Source organism: Echinops telfairi, unplaced genomic scaffold (genome assembly GCF_000313985.2).
Source record: "Echinops telfairi isolate 266 unplaced genomic scaffold, ASM31398v2 ScPeMD7_7469;HRSCAF=8507_1, whole genome shotgun sequence".
NCBI lineage: Eukaryota > Metazoa > Chordata > Mammalia > Afrosoricida > Tenrecidae > Echinops > Echinops telfairi.
The window spans coordinates 47839-69290 of record NW_022111373.1 but is presented as its reverse complement, the minus strand read 5'-3'; the positions used below and the strand labels follow the sequence as shown (position 1 = coordinate 69290).

General features: G+C 42.4%; 1 protein-coding gene and 1 pseudogene across 2 annotated transcripts in view; one reads left to right on the top strand and one right to left on the bottom strand.

Moving 5' to 3' along the window:
- Positions 1-21452, bottom strand: part of SIL1 (SIL1 nucleotide exchange factor) — a 331892-nt gene that overhangs the window by 284259 nt on the left and 26181 nt on the right. The window lies entirely within an intron of this gene.
- LOC101647672 lies at positions 19639-21381 on the top strand (annotated as a pseudogene).

The window sequence follows — 21452 nt, the reverse complement described above, 5'->3', positions numbered from 1 at the left end:
TTTTTAAGAATTCTAGAAAGAATAAAAAAGAAAGAAAATGATGATGGCGGCATATGTACAAATGTGCTTGACACAATGGATGAATGTATGGATTGTGATGGGAGATATAAAATCCCCCAATTAAAAAATAAAATAAATTAAAAATGTTAAAAATTCAAGCTTCAAGTTGTAATATTGAAAGATTCTAAGGACAAAACATTGAATGATACATCGAAAGAGGATGAAACCAACACAGAGTCGCTGTACCAAAAGAACTAGTCGACATTCCACCACTTCAGGAGGTAGCAAATGAGCAAGAACCAATGGTACTGAAGGAAGAAGTTCAAGCTGCACTGAAGGCATTAGCCAAAAACAAGGCCCCAGGAATTGATGGAATATGAATTGGAATGTTTCAACAAGCTGATGAAGCAATGGAAGCACTCACTTGTTTATGGAAAGAAATATGGAAGACAACTACTTGGTCAACTGACTGGAAGAGATCCATTATTTGTTACCATTCCAAACAAAGGTGACCCAGCAGAATGCATAAATTATAGAACAGTATCATTAATATCACATTCAACTAAAATGTTGCTGAAGATTATCCAACAATGGTTGCAGCAGTACATTAACAGATTCAGACCAGATTCAGAAGAGAACTTGCAACAAGGGATATCATTGCTGGTGTCAGATGGAATCTGGCTCAGAGCAGAGATTATAAGATATTTACTTGTGTTTATTGACTATGCAAAGGCATTCAAGTGTGTGGATCACAACAAACTATGGACAGCTTTGAGAAGAATGGGAATTCCAGGACATGTCCTTGTGCTTATGCAGAATCTGTATGTGGATCAAGAGACAGTTGTCTGAACAGAACAAGGGAATACTACATGGTTTAAAATCAGTAAAGGTATTCTTCAGGGTTGTATCCTCTCACCATATTTTTTTATTCACTATGTATCCTGAGCAAATAATAAGAGAACCTAAATCATATGAAAAGGAATGTGACACCAGCATTGGAGGAAGGCTTATTAACAACCCCCGTGATATGTAGGTGACACACCCTTGCTTGCTGATAGTGAGGAAGACTTGCTGATAAAAATCAAGGATTGCAGCCTTCAGTATGGATTACAATTCAACGGAAAGACCACCAAAATCCTCACAACTGGACCAATAGGTATAATATGGGGGAAAAATGAAATTGTCAAGGATCGTGTAATGCTTGGATCTATAATCAGTGCTCAGGGATGCAGTAATCGAGAGATCCAAAGATACATTGCACTGAGTAAACCTGATGCACAGACCTCTTTATAGTATTAAAAAATAAGGATGTGACTTTGAGGGCTAAGGTGTGCCTGACTCCAGCCATAGTATCTGCAATTGCGTCATAGCCATGCGGAAGTTGTACACAGAATAAGAAAAGTCAAAGAAAAATTGGTCCATTTTAATTGTGGTGCTGGCAAAGAATATCGAAAGTACCAGGGACTGCCAAAAGGGCAAACCAGTCTGTGTTGGAAGAAGTAAGGCCAGAACGCTCCTTAGAGGCAAGGATGGCCAGACTTCATGTTACATACTTTGGACATGTTGTCAGGCCCAACCAGTCCCTGGAGAAAGACATGTTTGGTAAAGTAGAGGAATGGTGAAAGAGGAAGGCCCTCAAAGAGGTGGATTGGCACAGTGGCTGCAACAAAGGGCTCAAGCATAGGAACAACTGGGCGGATGATGCATCACTGGGCAGTGTTTCATTATTGCGCAGACGGTAGCTATGGGGCCTAACAAACAATAACACTGGTGTTGTCATTAGCATGGAAACCTACAGGAGGCTTCAATCCTGGGTGTTTTTTTTTTTATGGAATTCAAACATCATGTCAGTTTTCCATGAACTTTTTGAAGCCCCCTCATATTTCCCAAAACATTGATTTTGAGGAAGAAGGCTCTAGCTACGCTTCCCAGCCGCGATTCAAAGAAACTTTCCCTTCTCCCTGTCACTGGCCCTCACCAGGAATAAATGTTCGATGAATGAATATACAATGGACGAACAAATTAAGAGCAGGCTGAGGTGTTGGTGGGAGAAGGAAAAGGAAAGAAAGGCACCCCTACTCGAATTCGTCCCTTCATTCATTCACCCGATCTATCTATTGGTGCAAGGTGCTGGGAAGGCACACGCAGGCACACTCAAGCTATGAAAGCGAGGAGAGGGCAGTTTCTGGCATAGCATCTTTCCAAATAACTACTTTAACAACCCTGCTGGTGTTCCTGACATTTTAAAGCCCTGCCTAATGACACACATGCAAATAAAAACTTCACTATTTATTGTATCCAATACTTTAGGGAGCTAGTGCTTTTCTTTTCTAAAGAAAAACCCGTCATTCATCTACTTGATTAAAAATTGATTTAATTTGGCTTTCATTAGGTAGGTACAAGGAGAAAACATAGATTCACAGAGATAACTTGCCCAGCAACAGAGCTGTGCCGAGTTCTGGCGACTGCACAGTTGGAGCCCAAGCCACCGCCAACGAAAGAAAATTAAAAAGCTCACAACGTGGAGCTTAAGCTCCAGCCAAAAGGAATTATCTGCCCACAAGCGTCTCTGTCAGATTTTTGGTTAATGGGAAAAAAAACTTTCAAAAAGGATGGAAAGGAAACCCCAAGGATATTTAACATATAACTTAGAATTTCTCTATTTTTTCAAATTCCCTTGCAGGGAGAAAAGGCAAGGAGGTCTTTATTTCTCAATCTTACTTTTCAAAACTTTTCCCACTGATCTGACATTGTCATAAAATTTTCCAATTTGTAGCGAGCACAGCGGCTGAGGAATGTTAAGCTGCTCTGAAGGGGTTCTGAGGTGAGAGCATGAAGAGCTGCAGACAGGCAGCCCAAGTTCTGAACTGCTCATGCACACCAACAAAGCCTCGGGCTCTGGGTCGGAGATCAAACGGCAGGGACTCAGGCCTTGGGCAGGCTGTGTTGGCCAACGTGTTCCCAGCTCCCCACTCAATGGCTTAGAGCAAGGGGGCAGTGTCAAAGGATCTTGATGTAAACGATCAGCAAATTACAAGTGCACTGCTTGGTTAAATGTTAAACGGATTATTCTATAGCCAGAACATGAATTCAATCCTATCGTCCTCTGCTTGAAAACAATCAAAGGTTTTCGAGGCCATCATGATAAAAGCAGCATTTCATAACCAGCTCTCCAGCTTCATCTCTATCTTCTCTCAGTTTAGAGTTGGCTTATAGAACGCCCCCGTACCCCACCCTCCTCCCCCACGCAGCCTTCCGACCCCATGATCTAAGACATCTTGCCTCCCACTTCCAGGTCTTTGCATATGTCTTTCATATTGCTTAGAACACTGTTTCTCCATCTTTTTATCTGGAAAATTTCAGCACAGACCAGTTTACAAGACCCTTCTAGGAGGTTTTTCCCAACCCTCCCCACTTGACCAGAGGAGGAGCTGCGCCAGCACCCTGCTCTTCCCTGCTCACCACACTCATAACACATCCTTAGTTATACTGTCTTTCTCCCCTTCAAGGCCTTTAAGCATCAAAAGGACAGAAATCATGTTCCTTGTCTCCAGCTTGTTGACTGACACAGAAAAGGTCATCTATATACAGTATCCTCAAGGGCTGAGTCAGTCTGTGTTCAGGTTAGCTCCTCCGTTCTACCTCGACTCCCGACGCCCACCCCATGCCTAGCCTCTCCCATTTTAGAGTCCTTGTGGAAACTAAACCATTAGCCAAGGCATCAACCTCAATTATCTGTGCTGCAAAGATGATCAAATCCCCTCTCTTGACTTCTAGGAGAAGAGCATATAACATACATATGTCATATGGTCATAATGGTGGGGTACATGTGTTATCTAGTCCAAATTAGATTTATCTCAGCTAGACTTCTCTGTGAGTCAGAATCAACTACATGGTAGTTGAGTTTGATTTTGAAGTTGGACTCTATTCTAAATTCATCTAAATCCTTTCTGCCTTCTTCCTTCTCATATTTTCACTGGCATCTCACTCACACTCTGTCCTATCCTGAGCCAACTTGTCCGAATTGCTATTTTCCATCTTGGATGATCACTTTGTAGTTATAAAGCATCTGTACTTGCACAGAACATATGTACGATAATAGTTCCAGCCTATAGCAAAAAGGGGAAGGGGGATCACAAGACCAAATATCAAGAAGTCGTCAATGCAAAATTAACCATCAATCCAGTCACCCGCTACTCCTTCCTTTTGCAGATATAAAATGCGATGGAATCATGAGCCCCATGAGGATGCTCCTAATTCTGTTAAATTTCTAGAGAAGTTACAATGTTCCGCTTTACCCCAGGCACCAAACCCTTGGCCTGCCCTTCAGCCTCTAAATGCTAAGAACCCCTCCTCTATCCAGCCATATATTCTTTTAAAGAAACATTCTGAGCACCTCAATGAGCCAAATTAAACATACCCCCTTCCTACACTACACATAATGTCCTCCTGTACATAAAACATACTCAACTCATGTCTATGACTGGCAGAGGGATAGGAAGAAAACCATATAAGCCTCTCCTGCTCCCAACCTAGGAATATCCCACTGGAACAAAGAGAGGGACAGAGCTCCTCAAAAGCCTTTTACTTGTCTTAGTCCAGACCAGCGATACCTTCACCTTAGCTAAAGAGATGCTGACACAGCCCCTCCCACCCCTGTGCCAAGGGAGCCAGAGAAATCAGTGTGGTAAAACACTCTTTTAATCAAGTGACTTGTCTCCCGTTAGTGTAGATTTAGGGAATTTTTTCTCTCTCAAGGAACCAGTAATAAACGGAGGGGAAGAAAAGAACAGAAATTAATGAACATAGTAATTATCCCCCAAAGTTGCAAATCAGAACAATTCCTCACTAGAAGACAAGTATGAAAAACAAGATTAAAATGCTTCAGGGATGTGTTCATGAAACAGCAGATAATAGAACAGATAAAATGTATTTACAGTATCTCACTGGGGACACGTACCTTTTGGCTAATAGCTATCGGATTCTAAATGCCACTGCAAAAATAATATTCTTCCATCCTTCATTATGAAGTTACAATTATCTATAGGAAAGCAGCAACACAGCAAAATAGTCTTAAATGGCAATTGGGAGTAATCCCAGAGTCCGAGGGCCTTCCTAAATGTATGGGTACAAGAAGAGCCAGGTTGTAACTTCTGAAGCAGGAAGCCGATTCCCAAAGAGCCCAAGCCATGAGAAATGATAAGGAAGGACCTGGTGGCCTTGGGTGTCCCCATGGCCCCTTGGATGTCTGCTGACCATGGAGGGTAATGGTCGGAAAACCCGAGGCTAAGGGGACATAGGTGAGGGGACATAAAAGGATTAACTGTCAAATGATCGCGTAAGGAACTAGTTCTCTTCCTTCAGAAGATAGCAAATAAAAATAATGTGCCATTGAATCGATTCCAACCCAGTGACCCAATATAATAGAGTAGAACGCCCAATCAGAACAGCAGCGTCTGAGAGGATCTTCTCCTCTCTCTCCTCTCACTGCCATCAAGTGGATTCCAACTCAGTGACACAATAGGATACAGGAGAACTGCTCCTGTGGGTTTCTAAACTGTAACTCTTGATGGGAATAAAAAACCTCATCTTTCTCCCAAAGAGCAGCAGGTGGATTAGAACTCTCGTCCTGGAGTTAGCAGCCCAATATGTAACTACTCTGCCACCAGGAAGGGAATCTGCTGGTTCAGTTAAATTCAAGATACAGACATTCATTGAAAAGGTTGTGAATATGTGCAGGCTAAGAGACTCAGAGGGGTAGTTCTACTCTGCCCTATAGGATCGCTATAAGTCAACATTGACTTGATTGGCAGTGGAAGTGATGCCCCAGGGGGATGATTTATAATGTTCTCACACATTAAATGACAATGTTGTCTCTAAGGTAAACCAGAGATATATATAAAACATAAAGGCATGAATGGATTTAAGGCTTACACTTAATTCTAGCCCCAATCTAAAAACAATTACTTCTTATGACATGGCTCTGCTTGATGTTTGACTTCATGAAGAGATCACTGAAGATATACGAGGGGGCACCCAAAAAACTGGAAGATATTTTTCAAAGCTATGTATTTAAATTTTTTTACAAAACAACCTTATTGCCTTCAACGTACTCTCCCTTACACTTAATTAATTTGTCAAATCTGTGGTTCCATTCTTGGAAACATTTTTCAAACTCATCTGTTTGGATGACTGACAGCACCTCCCTCAATTTTTGCTTCACCCCTTCTATGTTGTCAAATCACTGTCCTTTCATGTCCCTCTTCATTTGAGGAAACAAAAAGAAGTCACAGGAGCCAGGTCAGGTGAGAAAGGTGCGTGGGGCAAAAGAGGCATGCTATTTTTTGCCAAAAATTGCTATACTGAGATGGCTGTGTGACCAGGTGCATTGTTGTGGTAGCAAAAACAGCCCCCCTTCTACCACAAATCAGGCTTTTGTTGTACACTGTAAATGATTTTCGTATATAAAATCCAAGACAAGTAAATCCAGAGACAAGAATAACAAAGTAAAACAAAATCCTTGATCAAAAAGGAATGGTTCTCAACCTTCCTAATGCCGTGACCCTTTAATACAGTTCCTCATGTTGTGGTGACCCCCCCCCCCAACCATAAAATTATTTTCGTTGCTACGTCATAACTGTAATTTTGCTACTGTTATGAATTGGGTGACCCCTGTGAAAGGGTCGTTTGACCCCCAAAGGGGTTACAACCCACAGGTTCAGAACTGCTGCTCTAAATAGAAAGCTTGACTAACAGTCTGACCTGGTGGAACGAGTCCACATTTTTGTCCATTAGGGAAGTTGATGGATGTCCAGAACAAGGTTTGTCATCAATTGACATTTCACCTTTTTTGAAATGAGAAAACCACTCGTATACTTGAGTGTTTTCTATAGCGCTGTCCTTGTAAGCTGTGTTCAACATTACAACTGTTTCTGTGGCATTTTCCTGAGCAGGAAAGAAAATTTCACAGCCGTACACTGTTCTCTTAAATCGGCCATCACAAAAAAACAAGATTTGAGCGACACTGCTTTTACAAAACAGTTCACTGTGACCAGAGAGAACCTTCCCAGGCAATGGCAATGGGTACACTAACTCAGAGCAAGTTGCTCAATGCTCACCTAACAGGAAAAATGTGTACTGCAAAAGCTCTGCTCCACCCAGCATAATTCCAATTTTGGGGGGTACTCCCCTTATAGGTATAGCAAAGTGTGGTGAAGAAACTATCGGAAAGAATAGTGGCTGGGGTCTTAAAGGCTTGTTTTCAAACAACTAGCCATCTAAATAAGGTGTCAACTAAGTCTACATGTAAGGAGTATACCAGCCTGTGTGACCCAGGATTATAAATAACATAATCCAAATTTGAAGGAGGGAACGTATGAGAACTTAAATTGTGAACGCCTGGTTTTCAGAAAGCTATGGATGACAGTGGAAGCCCCACCTCCATTTGCTGGGTCTACACTTGGATTTAGCCTCTGATGTTTCCCTTCTGATCATCGTTGAGGTATGTGAATAGCCCTTTATCAGAGAAGGGAACATTGTAAAGTCAATTATGGCACACGTAGTTAGGTGAGAATGTAATTTTTTAAAAGAATATATCTTATCACTTGCTCTCCCTGTAGACTCATTTCAAATGTTTTGATTTAAAAAAAAGTGAATGGGAAATACACGTGGATTAAGCCCTAGGGATCCCCCTCTGACCATAGACCAGGGAAGTGAATAGGGTTGCTTGCATTGGAAGTGGACAGTTGCAGGTGCAGTTGGGTTAAAATTTAGCACCCTATCATTTGATCTTCCTCTTGATCCATTTACATTTGTTCTAATTTTTAATATTTTCTGCTTCCTTTTTGATCAAGGTTTTTCTTTTACTTTGTTATTCTTGTTAGTTGGCTGCTGTTGTTTGTCTGTAAATGACTTTCGTATATAAAATCCAGGACAGGTAAATCCAGAGATAATTGGATCAATGATCCCTTGAGGGTACAGCAGGGGAGGTTTAGGGGAAATGGGGAGCTAATAATAATGAGTACAAGATTGAAGAAAACATTCTATAACTGATTGTAATGGTGACTGTATAATTTCTCTTGATGTGATTGAACTACTGAATTGTGTGATATGTGAATTATATGCCAATAAAACTGTTGGGGGAAAAAGACTGTGGTGACTTTTTAATATAATTGATAGATGCCCTTGAAGAACAAAAGGTAATTATTGAGGCTTCTGATGAAGATTAAAAAGGGAGGAGGCGGTTTTTATTGTGAATTAGTTGAAGGTTTACAGAGATTAGTTTTTCACTCAACAATTCACACACATTTTGTTCCTATCATTGAGTGTAACCCTTACAACATAACATCTCTTATCCTACTGCTTCCTGTTTACTTTGCTCCTTCCTTCCCCACCCTTCTGAACTTTATCCTTGGGTAAATCTGCCTTCTTAATCTCAATGAAGTGGGTTTATGAAAATTTAAAACTGCGTTGGTGAGAAAAAAAATCAAGAAGGTTGCACCAAGACATTTTTTTCCCACCACAACAATGCACCTGCTCATTGAGGGTAGCAACATTGGGAAACTTTACTCCAACCACCCTACAGGCCTGATCTTGCCGTCATATGTCTGTGTCCAAAACTCAGCGAAGATTGAAAAGGAGCACAATTCGAGTCCCTCTAGGGTGCCAAAACTGCTGTTTTGACTCAGCGCAAATTGAAGACCGTAGACATTTGGAGGGAAGGGTTAGAGAGATAGAAACACTGCTTTCAGAACCACATAGACCTAGATGGAGGTTATCTTAAGAATTAATAGCTTCACATATTCAAATTTTCACTTAATAATGGGTCTACACTTTTATAACAATACTTTTTATAGCTTTTAAAATAGATTCCATTATATATAGGGAATCTGAGTACTGAAAGCTATCTGCAATTTGCTGCTATCCTAAAGGTTTAAGCATTGAACCCACTTAGAGACTCCATGAGGCCTGATGAACTTCTCCCAGAAAGAATACGGCCAAGAAAATCCTATGAAACACTTCTACTCTGTGGCAGTCATTATGAGCAGGGGGCTGACTACCAGCAACTAACAATATAATATACAAGGGGCTTCAAAGAGTTCATGGAGAAATTAAAATTAAGCTAATGGAGAATAATCAATAAAAGGTTTTCTCATCAAAAGAAACAGCCTTTGATAGTTATGAAGGAGGGGAGGGAGGGAAGGGGAAGCAATAGGCTAGAGCAGGGGTCCTCACATTTTTTAAACAGGGGGCCAGTTCATTGTCCCTCAGACCCGTTGGAGGGCCAGACTATAGTTTAAAAAAAAAACTATGAACAAATTCCTATGCACACTGCACATATCTTATTTTGAAGTGAAAAACAAATGGGGCAAAAACACCTGACAGGCCGGATAAATGTTCTTGGTGGGCCACATGTGGTCCGTGGGCCATAGTTTGAGGACGCCTGGGCTAGAGAGTAGACAGGTGTTAACTTGGGTGAAGGGAAGGATAATATCCAACAAAAGAGATATGAGCAAAAAATAAAATTATGAAAGAGGAGCAAGCCATTGGAAAGTTTGACAAATTGTTGAATACAAAAATGATGATCTAAACTAATTCACAATGAAAAGTTAAATAAAAAGTTTTTTATTAAAAAAGATGATGGAGGTGCAACCCATTGGTCTCTCCTCATCAGGTGGAAAGAAGAGGTGCAGCAATTGCCCAAGGGCAAAGTTCAGAGGGCTAGGAAAGGGCAAGGGACGGAAACAGGAAACACAGGGAGAAAGTAGAATAGGGGATGGTACATTGAGGGGATGGCAATAGATGAACTGAAACAAAATGTGGATGAGCTGTTGAATGTAAAACTAATGATCTTCTCTGGAAGCCTTCACCTAATTCACAAATAGGTGTTTTTTTTAAGATAATTGAATATTTATATGTATGTTAAATATATTAATACTTGCTAAGTACTAGGCACCAACTACGTAACTGGCATGATTTGATTTAAGCCTCATGGCAATTCAGTACAAATGATTGCCATTTTGTTTCATAAAGGATCAAGCTGATTGGTGTAAATTACATGGCCAACATCACCCAAGATGGTAAGCAGAATAGCTACCAAACATCAGGTTCCAATTGATCCCTATAACTGCTACTTGTGGGAGGACTCTAAATGCAATAACAAGTGTCTTTATAAGAGAGATTACAAGTATCCTTATTACGAGAGGTACATAGAGAAGACGAGAAAGACGAAACTAAGAGAAGTGTAAAATGTTGGCCTTGGAAACTAGAGAGATGTGGCCACAGCCAAAATGCTGGCAGCCACCAGAAGCTGAGATGTAAGAACAGACTCTTCCCTGGGGACTGGAGGAAGTACAGCCCTGTCTACACCATGATTTCAGCCCAGTGGTACCAATTTTCAGACTTCTAAGTTCCAGAATTGTGAGATGATAAATTTCTGCTGTTTTAAGAACTATGTCTACAGAATTTTACAGTAGTCACCAAAAAATTAGTATGTTCAGCTAGCAATACCAAAGCCAGGCTTTGAATGTACATGTTTGTGTCGCCAAGCGTACTCCTGGGACCTGGTGCCTCACTCTCTCCTTGTATATAACCTACCCAAGCCAGATCTACTGTGAGTGACCCTGGGCACTTGATGCAATTGGTATTGGACATCCCTCTGCTGCAGTTCCCAGACGAGCCGCTCTTCTTTTACCATCACAGCAAAGGCTTCTTTTATCAGAATCTGAACCAACATCTTAGTGTCCATATTAAATTACACAGAGAGAGAGAGTCTGTGTCCAACATCTTTTATGAGAGAGCGAAACCAACTGTCAAAGGCTTTCGTCTAATGTATTTGTTTGCAATTAATTGCTTTCCAAGACATTGAGAGGCTCTTGACCTCTGTCATTCTGTTCCATCCAAGCCACAATTTATTCTTTCCCATAGATCTATTTGGAGAGAAATACCAGCCCAGAAGTCCCTGACCAGCGCAGTGTTTCCATTTCCCCTCCAGCCCCTGAGACGTACTGTTTCTCAGTGCTGTTCACCACTTAGTAACTTCTCAGAAACAGTGAAGTTCCTGTGAACAGAAGAAGTGAGTCAAGAGGAGACCCTCCACGAGGCCTTTGGGATGAGAGTTGGTGTGAGCACGCAGGTTCACATGTACCTCAGGTTAACCAATTCCAGAATTAACAAACCCTCTCACCAACATATTGTCAGGGCAAAGGTACAACATGCCAAAAGGTACTTTTCAAGCATATTTCAACTAACATAGCCCAGCTTTGGTTATTTATAACACTTCATAGTGCAAGTGACAAAAACAAAGTAATAAGGTGTTGTTGTTTTTAAAATAATGATCCCTTTGTAATTGTGGCCATTGTGGCTATTAAGTCTTTGCTGAGGAGCCAACAGAACCAGGTTGGGGTCCCTGAGAGAACAATCAATGACCTTGGTGGACTAGTGCAGGGGGAATCTTAGAACATACAAATGCAGCAAAACAAAAGTTATCATTAGAGTATCCAGAGTTCATCTATTTTTTGTTTGTTTGCTCTTATAGTAGTTAGATTTTATGCCAACTTAATGATATCTGTGTGGAGGTACCACTGGAGTCCAAAGTATCAGGTGGTAGCCTGGTGATGCTTACTTGAGGGTGCAGCCTTTTTATAAGAGACACTGGGAACACCTCTCTCTGGCCCTTCGCCCTCCCCTCCTTGCTGGGATTCTGTGGTGTCTGCCTCCACGGCAGCCCTATGTCGCCCAGTGACTCTGGGAGCTGTCGACACACTGTTATGTTCCCATCAACCTTGGATCCACATGACTCTGCACCCATTGGCCTGTGATCTCCCATTTCCTAACTCACCTTTCTGCATCATCAGCCTCCAGCTACTGAGTCTGAAGAGGGCTCTGGTTACCATCGGACCCATGAACTTGAGTTGGACTGGGCTGAAATACCTTTCTGATATAAAATTACTTTGATACAAAGTTCTTTCTTACACATATGAATGTTACTGTTTTGTTGTTGTTTTTCCTATAGACTATCCAGATTTTTTCCCTCGCCTCCATCCCTCGAACTTCCTCCAAGGTTCTCCTAGCAACTTCCTACTTTCTTTTCTCCTGTCAAAAAGGTTTGATCTTATTTCTCAGAAACACCCTTGGATCATACTTACAGCTAGCAGTGAGAGATTTACTTAGGCTTGTCAATTGGGCTCACAAAAATCCTACATCCTGAGTACCATTATTGCAGGGGAGGAAGCTAAGACTGAGTGGTTTCTGTCCCAAGTTCTGTCACACAGTTGGTCAGTGGCAGACCCAGAATTAGAAAGTAGATAGACTCCAAAGCCCAAGGTCTCCACTACCATATGGTACCACCTGCCTGAATTGTAGGGGGATCCTACCATTGTGACCTAGAGAAGTCCTTAATTAAAAACACATATCCATAAATTTTTGCCTTAAACTTCTACGATTGGCAAAATTGTTCTTAGAACTGAAAATACCTCCCATTCTTCATTTCCTCAAAGAGAATCATCCAAAAGTACAGTCAGCCCTTAATGCCCCAGGGGATACAAATGAATTTAGAAATAAAAGCAAGTTTACCCATCCCCCAGAAGAACCCCAACTCTTAGATTTAACAGTCCCTATAGGAGCCCTTACAACTCCTGGTGGAATAAGTGGGCCACACAGAGGGAGAAAGATAAGGCTCTCAGCTCCCAGAAAGATGTAGTCTCAGAAACCCAGAGGACAGTTCTACTCTGTCCTACAGGACCGTTGAGTTACAGTGACCTTGAAGGCAGGGAGGTTTGTCTTTCACAGGAGCCCTGGTGGCGCTGTAGGGTAAGCACTGGACTGCTACCAGTGATGTCAGCAGCTCAAACCCATAAGTCGCTCTGCAGGAGAAAGCAGAGGTTATCTGTCCCCCTAGAGATGTACAGTCACCAAAACCCTATAGAGGATCATTACGAGTTGGAATCAACCCCATGTCAATGGGTGTGGTTTTCTGAGGGCTTGAAGGCAGCCCACCCCTGCTCCCTCCACCTGCCTCAATCTCAGCAAGCTGTCACCAGAAAGGTCTTCATCCTACCACCAAGAGCATTCCCATGTCTGGGAGAGACAGCCAAAACTAATGCAAAAAAGGAAGGAATAAAGTGAGAAGAGAACAAAGCTGCCCAAACTCCTACTTATCAGCAGATTCTGATCTTATAAACTTCTCATTAAAATATTCTGGCTCCAAATCAGTTGTCTTTGCCCAATCCTAATTACTGCTTTAGCACTCTTCAAATGGGCCCCCAAGACCTGTTTTTCAATGTAACTGAAAGGTCGACTTGTTCCATGGGAATGGTAGGGAGAGTAGCTGACATCTTGCTCTGCAAATGCTATTTTATAACTTCATAAGATAATGCCTCAAATCAGCCATGGTAAAGAGTTCTCCCCACCCCACCCGAACCCCCCCACCCAGCAGCAGGTGTCACCCGGGCTGGGAGCTGGCCAGTAAGGGGAACCACAGTACCAAGAAATAAAAGAATGTTTGGAAACTGACTGTGGTAGCAATTGTATGTACTATTCTCTTGACGTGATTGAACTATGGAATGATATATGTATTAACTCTAAACTAAACTAAAATAAGTAAAAGAGCCCCATCTACTCCTCTAGCAGCAGAGGCACAAAACTGGCTCCGACCCACGGCATCCCAATCAGATCACTAGGCATCCAGATCACTAGGCTGTTAGTTCTGAAGCCACCAAATTCCACAGCTCCATGCTACTCCAAGAAGCACTGTCCACTCTGCTGGGGGAGGGGTGGCTGAAGACTGACAGGAGGAAGGAGAACTGGGGCAGCACAGAGGGGATGGAGAAGCAATGCAAACCATACATTAGGGCTGGAAGCCCTGCTGCTCCTCCTGCCAGGAGCCAGCAAGGAAGGCCTGAATAGACTTTCTAGAAAGGTAAAACCATGAAAGGAGATGTTAAAATAAATTGAGAGAGAAAACTGGGGAAAGATCAAAGGAAAGAAGGAAAGCATCACTGCACCAGGATTGCAACTGGTCTGCTTTCAGAGCAGAGGCTCTGCGCACCAGATTTTTTAAGGTTTATTTTAAGAGCTTTGAGGCCCCTTAAAAAAAAGAAAGAAAAAAAAATCACAAATTCTACCTCTCTTTATTCCTCCTGAATTGTGCTTGCACTGGAGGGCATTTGCATGAAACAGGATGGATCCTCTTAGAGAAGCTTCCTTTCCTTGGAAGGAGGGTGAGATGTGGTGTGTTAGGGGAGATACCTCAGTGCTGCTCCCATAACCAGCCATCTATTATTCTATCAGACCCTAAGTGCCGTATATGAGGGCAGGGCTGGGAGGCCTAGTCTCCAAATCCCGGTGAGCACAATCTTGTGAATAGATTGGCAACTGTTTAGAAGAAGTTCTCACAACTTAAGAAAAGAAGAAATCTATGCAAGTTAAAGAAATGTCAGTTGTTAAATTTTCAACCCCCCCCCCAAAAAATCTCCTCAGTCTAAAAGGAAAACATAGATAGTAATATGCTTATTATATTTCTATTAACATGCTTATTTGTATTACTATTATGCAATAGTGTAATAATATTTTACATTCTATTTGGCGTAGTGATTATGCATTGGGCTGCTAACTGCAAGATCAGCAGTTTGAAACCACCAGCCGTTCCTCAGGAGAAAGAATGGCCTTTCACTTACGTAAACCCTTAGTCTCAGACACTCAGAGAGGCAGTTCTAGCCTGTCCTGAGGGTTGCTATGAGTCAGCACTGACTGTATGACGGTGAGTTTGGTTTGGGTTTTATTATATAAATAAACGTTTAAAACTGATTAGGCATCTGTGGTAGTTACATAATCTGGTGTCAATTTGGGACATGAGAGGATTAAGAGTGAAGGGGTGCAGTCTAGCCTGTCAATCAGATCATAGCCAATGAGGCCTCGGTGTGGGAATGGCTTTCTCCCGAGGATTCTGGGAAATCTGGTTCTTCCTCCTTGAAGGTGGAAGAGACTCTGCTCACTCCCTTGGACACTCTCTACTGACAAGACACATGGCACTATGCTGATAGACCCCGTGTCCTGGGAACTGGAGAAGCCATGTGGAGAACACTGCCAGTGTCGAAATGCTTACAACGCCACTGGATCCAAAGGCTTTCTACCCACTAGCCTATGATCGTCCTCATTGGGCATCATTGCATGTGTTTCATGGGTTTGAAGAGGACTTTATGATCTGTATCAGATATATGGGTTAATACTGGACTTATGTGCCTGGACTAGACTGGGATGGGATGCCTTCTTAATGTACAATGACCCTTTATATAAAACGCTCTTATACACATCTGAGTTGCTATAGATGTGCTTCTCTAGCCTACCTGGACTAACACAGCATCATAGGATAAGGTGACTTTTATCAATGGTGTCCCACTTTTGTCCCACTTTACCAATGTTAAAATCTGGTCACCTTATCATAGGAACATAGGGCCATCGGTAGTTAAAAAGGGGTAAAGAATGTGACAGTGGATTTAACCCATCCGAACGACATTTCTACCGGCAGAGATGGAGCCTAACGCATTAACAAAACAGTGACCCAGAAGACAGCTGTAAGAAACACTGAAAAACCGCACTCCTTTGAACACGTATTGCAGAAACAAGACAAGGGCTGGCATACAGTGCAATTGAAAAAGAGATGAAAGGAACAGGGATCATCATTTAGTTCAGAAAAGACTGACGAAGCGAGGTAAAAGAAGGGAGGAGAGGCTTAGTAATGATTTTTGATCCTAGAAAAAGTTACTCAAGAGTCACTCGCTCTTTTACCAAAAAGCCACCTTCTGGCCCCAGAACCTTCAAATGCCTGTCTTGCTAGTATAAAAGCTAAAATTCTTTCATTTAAAAAAAAAAAATCCTTTTCTAAAAGCTGACTTCTTGTTAAGCTTAAACAAAGATTATGCTACAGAAATAAAGGATGGTCAGTAACTCTGGCAAGTTAAGATAGCAGCTTTAAAATGGTATCAAGTATGGCCAAGTTCCTAAATGAGCCATAAAGCTAAATCCTTCAGAGAAGGAAAATAAGCAAGGAGAAAGCTGACAAAGAATTGTCCAAGTCATAGTGACCCTGCATAGGGTTTCCAAGACTGTACATTTTCACAAGAGCCTTATCTTTCTGCCAAGGAGTGAACTGTACACAGTGCCACCAGGCACCCTTAACTATATAGCTAATCTCACTGCCATGGAGTCAATGCTGACTAAGAGTGACCCTATAGGACAAAGAAGAACTGCCTCTGTGGATTTGAGACTGCAACTCTTTAGAGGAGAGTAGAAAGCTTCATCATTCTCCCTCAGATCGGCTGGTAGCTTTGAACCATAAAACTCATAAGAAAAGAAAAGAAGGTAGTTTTAAGGTGGGAGAAAAGGAGTTCCAGGAATGAGCACCTGCAGTGTTACTGTTCTCAGTTCATACAGAATTTTTTTAGAACTACACACACTAATCTATCTCTCTGTTGCCCTGATTTGTTCACCTACATCTCCTGAGATTTGGACCAAGTTGTTGAGATCTGACAACAGTTAGGACTCAAACATTTGCAAAGGTAACTGGGGTCCCAACCTCCTCCTTATTCCAAGGTACTTACATCGATCACTAGCAAAGTGAAAGGATTGCCTAGACATCACCAGATGGGTCCACCAGCACACAGCAGTCCCTCCTACAATTCCTGTAGCTTCCCAGATTACAGTCCCTCTGAGCAGGGAAAAGTCATTAATCCAGGGTCTCACATTGCCAACAGGTGCCATCAAAAACCTGGCCACTGTCACAAAGAGAAGTGCTTTGACCTCCCCATATCCCACCCTACTGCCCACTCACATTATGTGAATTTGTTTCTACCTGGCCATTGTCAGTTCTTGTCTAATTCCCTCGTCTAAGAATTTAATATTGCAAAAAGTGTTGGTAGAAAATCAAGGTGGGATAAATTTACCTTGTCCTGGTGAGCTTTTGTGTCCATGTTTTATTCCAAGAAAATGCACTAGAGCTTGCTTTCTTATAATAGAAACCCTGAAAAATCAATGTCCAAGACCCAGCAACCACAAACTCCCCTAGCCAATAACAAAACTCCAGGAAGAAAGCCGCATAAAATGAAGGAAAATGAATATGACCTCGCCCCAGAAAGTTCCAAATGATGGTGTAGGAACAAAGGAGCACATTTAGTAATGAACAATAAATATTTTTAAATACTTTAACTACATTTAGGGTATGAATGTGAACACCTGTGTTCCCTACTTCTGCATAGTAAGATAACAGAACACATGCTCATTCACAAGCTCACTCACTCAACACATGTTGTTTGATCATCTAGTATTTTCCAGAAACTGTTCGGGGCACTAGGAATACATTTGTGAGCATGGCAGTGGAGGGAAAAGAGTCAACAAGAAGCAAACAAGGAAAATACCAGGGCAATGTGCTGGTGGCATGAGTAGTTTCTTTGTACTAAACCCAGGGACTAGAGTAAAGGAACCAAATGCTACTAAGTCAATTCCAACAGAGGATGACTGTATCTCTACCGGGTTTCTAAGGTTATCCATTTTTGTAAGTGCAGACAGCTTCATCTTTCTCCTGCAGAGCTGCTGGTTGGTTTGAAGCACTGTCCATGTGGTTAGCAGTCCAATACTCCACCAGGGCTCCTTAGCTTGCAGGGGGAAAAGGACCTACACCTAAGGGCAGAGCTGGGATCTGAATGACAAAGAGCAAAGTTACAAGAAGATAAGGGGAGAGTATTCCAAGCCATCAAGAGTAGTACTCATTGTGACCCCTGTGGGTTTCCAAGACTAAGTGTTTACGGAAGTAGAAAGCCCAGTCTTACTCTCACAGAGATGCTAGTGGTTTTGAATTGCCAACCATGTGGATCACAGTCCAAATGCATAACCACTATGCCACAAAGGCCTTCTGTCTGAGGAAGAGTAAAAAGGCCACTTTGGTCAGAATGTAGAAGGAGACAGTGCAGGAAGTGAGGCTGCCATGGCATGCAGGTGTCAGATCATGAAAGATTTTGTAACCATGATGAGGAGTTGGTATTTTATACTTCCTATAATTGTATGATGGTAAGCCATACAATTATACTTAAAGGTAGGGAGTAGATTCCTACTTAAGAACTTATTGTGGAAAGTTAATAACTGTTTCCAAGATGCAGACTAATTCTTCAAAAAGTTCTCTGGCCATAGAGGTTTGTTGCTGCTGCTGCTGCTGTTACTGAGTACCACTGAGTCAGTCCCAACTCATATGTACAACAGACTGAAACACTGCCAAATCCTGCGGGCCCTCACAATCATTACTATGTTTGAAAACATTGTGGCAAGCACCGTGTCAATCTACCTGGTTGAGGGTCTTCCTCTTTTTCACATCATGTCCTTCTCCATGGACTCCTAATGATGTGTCCAAAGTACATGAGACAGTCTCTCACTACCCTTGCTTCTAAGGAATATCCTGACCATATTGCTTCTAAAACAGACTTCATTCTTCTGGCAAGCCATGGTATATTCAAGATTCTTCACCAACACCACATAATTCAACAGCTATTAATTCTTAATTCTTCCTCATTCATGTTCATCTTTCACATGCATATGAGAAGAGTGAGAATACTAGAGCTTGGGTTAGGTGTACCTTAGTCCTTTTTGACATTTGAAAAAGGTCTTTTGCAGATTTTCACAATGCAATAGCTTGATTTCTATGTTAACTCTCTCCTATCTTCTTTCAAACATGCAAATTCACAGCTCAATAGAGTGAAGGAGACAAGAGGGAAGGAATATTCAGGACCAGATATGGAAATATGCGAGGCAGCCAAAAGAGATTATTATAGATGTCGGCATCCTAGTGCAGAGTGAGGCAGACCACCCTCTGCCCCTCAACAGTGCGGAAAGCTGGCCCTGTGGAGGGGAGTGGTCTGGAGGAGGAGCTGGGGCAGTTTCACCAGAGGTAAGTGTTGCCCAGGAGACATCTAATGTGTTAGTCTGTGTTGACTAGAGAAACAAATTCATATAGACACTCATATGTGTATAAGAACTTGATATTAAATAAATAAAAACATGTTTAAAAGAACTTTATATCAAAGAACAATTGTATATTGAGAAAACATCCCAGGCTAGTCCAGATCAAGTCCATAAGTCTGATACTAGTCTATAAATTCCTCTATAGACTCACCCAGTACAAGCCCACATGTCCGATACTTGTCTATAAATTCCTCTATAGACTCACCCAGTACAAGCCCACATGTCCGATACTTGTCTATAAATTCCTCTATAGACTCACCCAGTACATGCAATGACGCCAAATGCAGGAAGGTCACAGGTCAGTGAGTAGATGTCTTGTGGATCCAGCGGCAGTAGAAGCATCTCAACACTGGCGCAGGTCTCCACATGGCTTCTACAGCTCTCTGAGTGCCTCAACAGCAGGAAAGGGAAGGCAGAGAGAGTGTGTGTCCCACCTCCAGGGAGGAAGACAGGAGTTCCCAGAATCCTAAGGAGAAGGCCATGCCCACACAGAGGCATTATTGGCTATGACCTGATTGACAGGCTAGACTCCACCCCTTCACTCAAGTTGACAGGAGATCATGTAACCCTACCACATCAGGGCTGGATCCCCGCTAGACTACTCCCTGAGGAAGCTCCTTGATTTGTTGAAGTATGACTGTGCAGAACAAAACCAGTGTCCGGAGAGGTAACCAGAAGACAAGCAGCTCCAAGTCAGAACCACAGCTTTATACCCGTCTCCCCAGCATCCTGTAAGGAGCCTGGCATATAGCACACATAGGGGATGGGTGTCAAATTAATCTTAGGATCATCTTCTTTTAGCCAGCATTTACCCTGTGTAGAAATTGTGGTAAGTGCCTTTCATATACACTCACGTGTGTTTCACAATACCAAAAAAGAAAACCCTGTGAGGCAAATGCAGTAAAACCTGAGACAGTCCGAATCTGTGTAAGGCAGGAACCTGACAGAGAAGAAATACTCAAATAGTTACACTAATAAAGAGTGATAGAAACATGGTAAAACCTCATCTGTCAAAGACAGAAAACTTGCAAGACCCCAAAAAAGGCAATCCGATCAAGTTCCAGCTCTCACAGGTGTCACTGTATTATTACTATTCCCATTCAAAGATGAGGGAAAATGAGGGGCAAGGAAGCAAAGTAGTTCCTCTAAGGCCGCACAGCTTGTAACTGGTGAAGCTGAGTCTAACAAAAGTCTGTCCAAGTCGGTCTCATATTGAACTCGAGTTGGAAGAGGCGAGTCCGGTCTCAAAATGGAGGTAAAACCGCTGTCCGGTCGTCCCCAGCCCGACTCCGGCAGCCAGTGCTGCTGCCACGGGGGGTGCGGGGGGTGGTGGTGGAAGGGGGGGTGGTCATGATCCAAAGGAACCTGAGCAGTTGCAAAAACTGTTTATTGGTGGTCTGAGCTTTGAAATTACAGACGATAGTTTAAGAGAACATTTTGAGAAATGGGGCACACTCACAGATGGTGTGATGATGAGAGACCCCCAAACAAAACGTTCCAGGGGCTTTGGTTTTGTGACTTCCTCCTGTGTTGAAGAGGTGGATGCACCAATGTGTGCATGGCCACACAAGGTTGATGGGCGTGTAGTGGAACCAAAGAGAGTTGTTTCAAGAAAGGATTCTATTAAGCCTGGTGCCCATTTAACAGTGAAGAAAATGTTTGTTGGTGGTATAAAAGACACAGAAGAATCTAACTTGAGAGACTACTTTGAAAAGTATGGCAAAATTGAAACCATAAAAGTCATGGAGGACAGGCAGAGTGGGGAAAGAGAGGATTTGCCTTTGTAACTTTTGATGATCATGATACAGTTGATAAATTTGTTGTTCAGAAATACCACACTATTAATGGGCATAATTGTGAAGTGAAAAAGGCGCTTTCAAAACAAGAGATACAGTCTGCTGGATCACAGAGAGGTCGTGGAGGTGGACCTGGCAACCTTATGGGTCGTGGAGGAAACTTTGGAGGTCGTGGAGGGAACTTTGGCCATGGGGGGAACTTTGGTAGAAGAGGAGGATATTGTGGTGGAGGTGGTGGCAGCAGAGGTAGTTATGGAGGAGGTGATGGTGGTGATAATGGATTTGGAGGTGATGTGGCAACTATGGCAGAGGTCCCGGTTATAGTAGTAGAGGGGGCTGTGGTGGTGGAGGACCAGGATATGGAAACCAAGGTGGTGGATATGGTGGTGGAGGTGGAGGATAAGATGGTTACAATGAGGGAGGAAATTTTGGCGGTGGGAACTATGGTGGTGGTGGGAAGTATAATGATTCTGGAAATTACAGTGGACAACAGCAATCAAATTATGGGACCATGAAAGGAGGGGGTAGTTTTGGTGGAAGAAGCTCTGGCAGAGGGCGGTTGAGTGGCGAAACAGGGAGGGTAAAGGGAGAATGGGTAGGAAAGAGGGAACCGATTACAAGGAACTATATGTGACCTCCTCCCTGGGGGAC